Source organism: Nothoprocta perdicaria, unplaced genomic scaffold, assembly GCF_003342845.1.
Source record: "Nothoprocta perdicaria isolate Ctin4 unplaced genomic scaffold, notPer1 scaffold_73, whole genome shotgun sequence".
NCBI lineage: Eukaryota > Metazoa > Chordata > Aves > Tinamiformes > Tinamidae > Nothoprocta > Nothoprocta perdicaria.
In genome coordinates, this window is record NW_020456010.1 from 3,221,519 (window position 1) to 3,229,237 (window position 7,719).

Sequence of the window (7,719 nt, forward strand, 5' to 3'; positions counted from 1 at the left end):
CAGCGAGGGAGGCAGCAGCACGTCGGTGCCCGCCGAGGAGGCGGAGGGGGCCCGAGAGGAGGTGAGCAGCGAGCGGCGCCCCGCGGGCCCCAGCTCCGCGCCCGCCCGCGCGGGCAGGGACCTAGGGAGCCGCGGGAGCCGCGGGGCGAGGGGAGCCGGGGACACGGCGGGCGCAGGAGCCTCCCCGGGGCTGCGGAGGGCAGCCCGTCTGTGCCCGCGCCGCCCGCCGCCCCTGCCCGTCGCCCGGTTTGTGCCCTGCGGTGGCTCTGGAGGTCGTGGCCGCCGCGCCGGGGAGGAGCGGAGCCGCCGGCGTGGCGAGGGAAGGCGCGAGCGGGCAGCGAGGCGGTRCGCGGGTTGGGATTGAGGAGGGAAAGAGGGGATCCCAGAAGAAAAGCACTGCCTTGAGTGGCTGCAGGCTTGCTGCGATAGGAAGAGGTGCCTGGTAAAAATGAATGCGGGAGATCCCCCTGCGAGCTGCCCTGTGGCCCGGAGGCAGCACGGGTGGCCCGGGGAGGCTGGGCTGGCAGCCGGGCTGGGGGATGCGCTGAGCGCTGGGGTTGACCCTGGCTGGCGGTGGGCAGGCTGGAGAGCAGCACGGCTTCGCCTGCAGGTGAACTGTAATTCCCTCTGCCTAATGGCCTTCCCGGAGTCCCGGCAGCAGCGGAGGCTGGGCATGGGAGGCAGCGCAGGGGAAGCAAGTGTGTGAGCCCGTCTGTTTGCCCCATGGATCGTGCCTGCAGGCTGGGCTTCCCAGGGGGAATGAAAGCAGCTGCACGGGTTAGGAAGAGCCACCTTTCACCATGGGGCAATAGCATCCAGTGAACATGCAGGCAGCGTAGGAAGAGCGGTGTTACCCTGGCCAGGTGAGCTGTGAATAGCTCCCCTGTGAATAGCCGGCTCAAAGGGCAGCTTGCTGTGGGTGCCTGGAAGCAGGCGCATCCTCTGCTGCCTGAGGATCTGCAGTTGGCAAGTGCTGCATAATCGCAGCATCTTCTCTCCCTGTGGCTTAGCAAGAACATGCATGCACATAGTTACTCTATATATACAGGCTTATATTTAGATAAAAATAATTGTGGGAGAGGAATGTGCAGTTCAAGGACTGGGAAGCTACAGTTATTTATATTCCTCCTTGCTGATGTTCCTCATTTCCTACTACTGTTCAGGCACCCCTGATGTCCTGAGGCCAGGGTCTCCAAGCAGATCGGGACCGTTGTAGCTAAACTGTGAGGTGATTTTCTAGTGCAAGTACATGCTTATGCCATGCTGGAGCAGACTCCGTGCCCTGGACCRGCTCTGGCACTGCTGGGCTCCCTGTGGGGGAGCAAGTGCAGTGGTGTCTCAGGTGAGCCCGTGCTCTTTAGCTGGATGTTTTTGTGAATCAGGGCTATATAGGAGATGGTGCAGGGGCTTTTGAGAAGTGCCAGGAAGAGAGCCAGTTTGGATGGAACAAGCAGAGCGGGGGCATTGCCAGGGTCAGTCTCCCTTGCTGACACCATCCCCTGCCTCACAGGGATTGTGAGAAGCTGTGGCTGCCAACTAGGGTGTCAGTCTCGTCTCACGGTGCGGGAGCAGCCACAGGGGCCTGAGCCTCTGACCTGTGCTGCTTAGGCTAAGGGCAGGCTTCCCAGCCAGCCGCTGTCACAGGCTGCTATGGGGAGCAGCCGACAGAGGAGGAGGAAGCTGCAGCTTTCCTTGCGGTGTCTGTTGCTTGGGTTTTCCCTGATGTGCTTAGAAGTCACCTTAGCGGCATGATATGGGGAGCTCAGATTCATGGGCTGATCTGGATTTATCCTCTTGTCCTCAAAAGTATTGGGGGGAGGGGGATGTTCCTGCTCCCACACAGTGCAAGTGTAAGACCTCGCTTCCCCCCGCGATGGGATGTTCCCAGTCCTGTCGGGAACCAGAGCTGGTGTCAGTATTGATGGGCATCCAGGGAGCCTTTCTGAAGGCCACTTACAGGGGCTCTTGGGCCAGAACTATCAAGGAGCTGGAAGAGACACCTGGGGACTGGCAGAGGGGAAAGAGTTCTCTCCTGTCCTGTCCATTTTGGCATGGCCCTGTAAGGCTTCAGGTGCATCCTAGCTGGCCCCAGCAAAGTTAGAGGCAGACAAGAGCTTGCAGAGGAGCTCCTGTGCACGTGGAGCCCTTGGTTCCTGCTGGCATCACATGTAGGCACCTACAYGTACCAGTGCTGAGCTGAATATCACTCAGTGATGGATTTCCGTCTGGGGGGATGTGAAAAGTCACACAACAAGCTCTTCAGCCTGGGAACAAGCTAAAAAATTCCCTTGCCCCTACTGCTCAGATGGGATCCCATGGAATGAATAGTCTTCTCTCCTGCATGTAAAATGGAGACCTTCACACTATTGCAGGAGCTGCCTGCTGGCAGGATTCCCTGGCTCCTGGGTGCTTGGTCTTTGCCTTTCCTCTGCAGTTGGCAGCCCTACCAGCCTGGGGCTAAGCCAGCTGCTTCTTTTAGGCAGATATTCCCCAAGTCCGGTCTGTGGGCATGTGGGCCATGATTTGGGGCTTTACTGGTACCCTCTTGTGCAGGGGTTGTTAGTATCTGTTCATGGCTCTGGAAGGTGGTGGCAGTTCCGAGAAGTGACTGTATCCATCCCACCCGCCTTGTCCTGGCGATCTGATGTTGGAGGGGGCAAAGTGTATTCAATTGTTTCACGATGTAGGCACATCTGCAGGGCAGAGCCGTGATAACTGCTGCTCAGCAGCCCCACTGGGGTCTTCTGCAAGCTGCTGCCACAGGCTTGCGCTTGGGAGCTCCCTGGGCCTTCAGGCTACTGCTCATGGGCTTTTCGTTCTTTTTTTAAGCCCTCTAGGGACAATCTCTAGGATTTGTAACCCTGTGAACAGGGGTTTGGGATTCTAGGAATGAAGATTTCAAGCTGGTACCTGCAGGAAGGGACAGGCAAGAGGCACAGGAAGCAAAGGGACCAGAAACACTTTTTTTTAAGTTGAGGGGCTATAGATTTGGCCTGGGCTGTTGCAAAGAAGTCTGTAGGGCTTGAAGGACTCCAGGAGTTCAGCGTTCAAAGTTCAGGATCATAGAGGTAGGGGTGATGAGATGATGAAGGTATTTCTGTCCATGTACTTGGCCACTTGGGTTCTAGGCAGGTTTGTCCCCTTGTGGCTTCTTTTAKAAGAGGATTCGCCAGGTCTCAGTATCAGGGAGTGCTTAAAGAAGGTTCGTGCAGGCAGTGATGACCCTGTTTTACTGCCCCTGCCCCATRCATTATGGGCATCTCTGCTGGCTTTGTGCCTTCCACAAGTCACCCCCTCCACCCCTGCCTGTTCACCCCAGAGCAGCTGGGACAAGGAGGGGACTCCACCTCGCCTCGCTGGCAGGTAATGTCAGACACACTGAGTGAGGCCCCAGAGAGGCTGTTGCAATAATGTACCCCTTGCCTTTTCCCAGTGTGCATTCCACACATGCATGGTGGAAGTTGGTCTCAGGCACCGTGATCATCTGCTGTGTTTTACATCATGCAGGGGTCCGAAGCACCGAGAGGAAAAGGTAGTTGATGGGATTCACACCGAGGCATTGGCCAAGCCACGGCTGACCCAATTCTGCCCTCCAGCACGGCCAAGATGTTTGGGTACACTGGCAAAAGGGGGGTTGCTTACTCCCACTAGTGTTCAAGAAAAGTGATGGAGGAGACTCCGGGTGATCCCAGCTGGAGGGAAGCCCTGCTTGCAGTGAAGYAGGGCAGACCTTTCGCCTTGCTCCTTCACACTGCAGCAGGCAGATCACGACGGCATTTGCGGCATGGAGTGACCCTGTTCTGGGACAGAAAGGATTTTGCTGTCTTCAGCTTTCTCATCTGCATGCTTGCTCCTTTGCCAGCCTGGRTTTCTCCAGGGTGCTTGACTGTATTGAGCAGCCCCTGGGGAAGCTGTGGAGCTGGCCACTTGCTCCTGCGCTCCTTGCAGGCAAGGAGAGGAGCCGGGATGCTGCAGATCCTACGGAGCTCCTGTTCTGCCGCTGGCTCCTCCCCCGGCTCTGCTGTGGTTGTATCCCCCGTTGCTGGCACCTTGTCAGCCTGGGGCAGCTTTCAGAGACCCCCCTGGGGCTGCCGGCTCCGTGTATGTGTTTTACCTCAGAAGGCTGCAATGAAATCAGGCTGCAAACAGTTTACAGCAGGGTTAGTGTGACCCTGCAAAAGCGCTGCAGTATCTAAATGCTGCGTAGTCTTAGGAGGAGACTAATGCGTGGACTAGAGCCCTGCTAACACAGTTCCTGGAATCAAGCCTCGACTGCATCATTCTCCCRCTGCCATGCCTGGGTAGGTAACTGCAATGGGATCTTGGAAGCGGCCTGGATCTCTGCAGGGCTGCAGTGAGCGTCCCGAGCAGGACAGCACGGCCAGCGCGAGGGGCCGGCAGTGGTGGGACCCGGGATCGGCTCTTCCCAGCCTGGCCTGGCCTGTCTCCCTGCTGGCGGGGAGCCCCTTCCTCAGCTTACTGAATGAGCAGGCTGAATGCTCTGCCTTGTTCCTTATGCTCCATTTGCAGAACTCCCCTGAACAAAGCATGTTTCTGTTCAAGCCCTGTCACCCCACATATGTGCCAGGGCTAGTGCATGCCTTGGATCTCCCTGAGGCCCCTGCTCAGACCCCTTGCTTTCCCCGCCGGCGAGCTCCATCTTTAGAGCCTCAYGCCAGGGAAAGAGCCTCACGCTGCTGCTGGGAAAGATGGGCAGTGTAGAAGGCACTTTTGGGATGGAAAACCTTCAGCATCCTCCCTAGTGGCACAGCAGTGCGAGCAGGAGAGCCTTGCTGCTGCATTGGACAGCGGAGCAAAGCGCGGGGGGATCTGGGAGACCCCTGTAACTGCAGGGCAGGCCTGAGTGGGAGGGCTGGGTGCAGCTCACACAGCCTTTCCCACTGGTTATCTCCCCCTTCCCTGCTCCCATTTCTGCTCCCTTGGATTCGCTCCCTCTCCATGACCTGCTGGGATGCTGCTGCTGCAGCCGCGGGTCRCATGGGGAAGACCTTGGGCTGTTCATGCTGGCAATGGAGCTCCCAGGGCAGAGCCACCCTGCACCTCTCCCTGGTTCCTGGAGACCAGCACCACCCCAGATGCCTTTTCTGGGCGCTGTGTCTCTGCTCTGTGACAGCTCCTGCTGTCAGCTGGCTGCCACAGAAGAGGGATGGCTCAGGGGCCCCACAGGCACGTGCCATCTTTCCYCTTGCTGCCAGACCCCTCGGCAGCGGTCCCTTTTGATGTGCTGTCTGCACATGGCTCTGTGCTCCGCTCATCAAAGGCTGGCTGCTGGGCATGGGAGAAAGGGAAGCGCCTGCCTGCGAGAGGGAAAACCTCTGTTGGAGAGTTGGGCCAGGTCCAGCCCTGCTGATCATGGTGGCAGGAGTCCTACTGGCTTGGGGAGGACTGAGCTTTGGCGAGGTGCAGGGAGGAGAGGAGCATGTGGGGCTCTAGGGGAGCAACCCATGGAGAGGAGCGGGGACTACCCACGTTGGGGAGTCCCTCATGAAGGAGAGGAGGTCTAGATCTGTTCATAGACTTGCCAGCAGACTCGTCACCYGTGGTTCCGGCTTTAATTCTCCTTTTCCTGCAGTGAGTGAAAATGACTCCTCTCTCTGGCAGCGTGACTCCATTTAGCAGTCGGGATCCTGGGATGGGTGAAAGATTTCAGAGGTGTGGTGATATGTGGAGGTATGGTGATATGCCTCTGCTGTGCCGCTCACAAAGCCCCGATAAAATAGGCAAGCAGGCTTTACGTGAGAAGCCTAAATTCAAACAGCTGCTTCTAGACGATCTCTCAGGGACCCCAAGAATAACAGCAGCATCTGCAGGAGCTGTGCTGCTCCTCAGTCCAGGCATGCCAACCTGAGGTCCAGCGTGCTGGGTCTCCACAGTCTGTGTGGAGCTGCCTCTTGTCCTGTCTTTGCTTGTCGGCACAGCAACTAACACATCAAGGAGCCTGGTCCCAGGAACTACAGAGAGAAAAGAGAAGCAAGGGAGCAGGATAATCCAGAAAAAGTTTGGAATGCGGAAGCACTGTTCAGTAGCTGCTGAAATGTAGCCACCTCTGGAGATTTCCTTGCCGACTTTAATTGTACTGGGTTGACAGGGCCCTTCATCTGCACCTAAATAAAGGAGGAAGGGAGAGTWACTGAAGAGAGCAGTAGCAAGTGACAGGGAAGGAAAAAAATGAGACCTTTTTTTTTTTTTGGCTAGGCGTGATGGAGTGAGCCCTGACATCTAGGATTGTGAGGGGCTATTTTCCCTTCCTGGAGATCAGACAGAGCTGTGTTTGCCGGGGGCTCATCCAGTTGGCAGCCGTTAGTATGCACAAGGAGCTCTGTGGAGCTCTTGGCTTCTTGGTCCYAGAGAAGCAGGCAGAAAGAATTACAGCACCTGTTGGGAGACAGTAGTCCTGTCCCCAGCCAGAATCAGGGGCTGCTGGGGTTTTWATCCATCAGCTCCAGGAAGCTCTCGGTACTCAGAGCAGTGTGTCAGGCTCCCGCTGTCCTGTCCCGTATCTGCACCAAGCCAGCTGGCTCTCCAGCCGGGTGCATTCGGGTACCAAGGAGAGATGAGGCAATGAGCAGCATCGTTAGAGCTGTCCTAAGCCCCTGCGAGTGGAGAGGTGGGCTCAGGCAAAGGCAGTGCAGCCTCTGATGTGCTGAGGCATGGACTTCCAGAGGATAAATGGGCTCAGGAGGTAAGACACCCCAGGGAGAAAGGGGTGCCTGATCCCATTCTGCATGCTGTTGGAGAAAGAAAGCAAAGCTCAGTGAATTTTGTGGCACCTGCACGAGTCTGGGGTTCTGGCCTCTTCTCTCAGAACATAGCATTGGAGATCTCCGTGTTGGATGGCACACTTGTTGGATAAAGTTTGTGTTGTCACCTGTATAAGAAAGCAAATAACCTCTTTGTATGCTTCTCCCTTTGGGTTTGATAATGTCAGGTCTCACTGACCAAACAGACATGTGCTGGATCAATATATGAGATTCTGGGCTGTTGCAGAATGTGAGAGACATTTCTTTAAGCAGAATGTTTCACAGGTCTTCATCAAACCCTGCATGGTTTGTGTGGTGAACACACCAGTGCAGTATCTTTGGGCAGTCCTGTTGCAGATGTCCAGCTATCAAAGACCTCAGAGCAGTTATCCTACAAGTCCAGCTTTTCACAGTTGAATCCCAGTGAAACCAATTACATTTGCCACCARCTCTGCCTTGCCTATTGCCCCTCCCTGCTTTTTGCAGATCAGAGGAGTGTTTTTCACTTCGAGTCTGAACATGTTTTAGGATGTTATTCAATATTTGCTTTCTCTCATACCAGAGGTGGCTGCATTTGAGTTATGGAGAAGTGTTTTCCTGTTTCTGTGGTTTATAAAGCACTTTAGAAGCACTTCAAGAGTCCTCTGGGCTGCTGAATGTTGCTGTGAGCATCACCATTGTGAAACAGAGGCCTATGCAGCTGCTGGAGATCTCCCCATTTTCATATGCACCCCAGACCCCTCCTGCTGTCCTGGTAGGACAAACTTGCACGTTGCTGTTGGTAGCAATCCTGGAGGGCCTGAGCACAGCAAGGGGAATGTGGGGCCTTTGGCGCAGAGGGGAAGAGACAGCAACCCCCTCTGTGGGATTGTCATCTCAGGAGAGACCTTGCCCCCCAGCCTGCTGGCTGAGTTTAGGAGTCCATCAGGTTCTGCTGCCTTTTTTTTTTTTTTTTTTT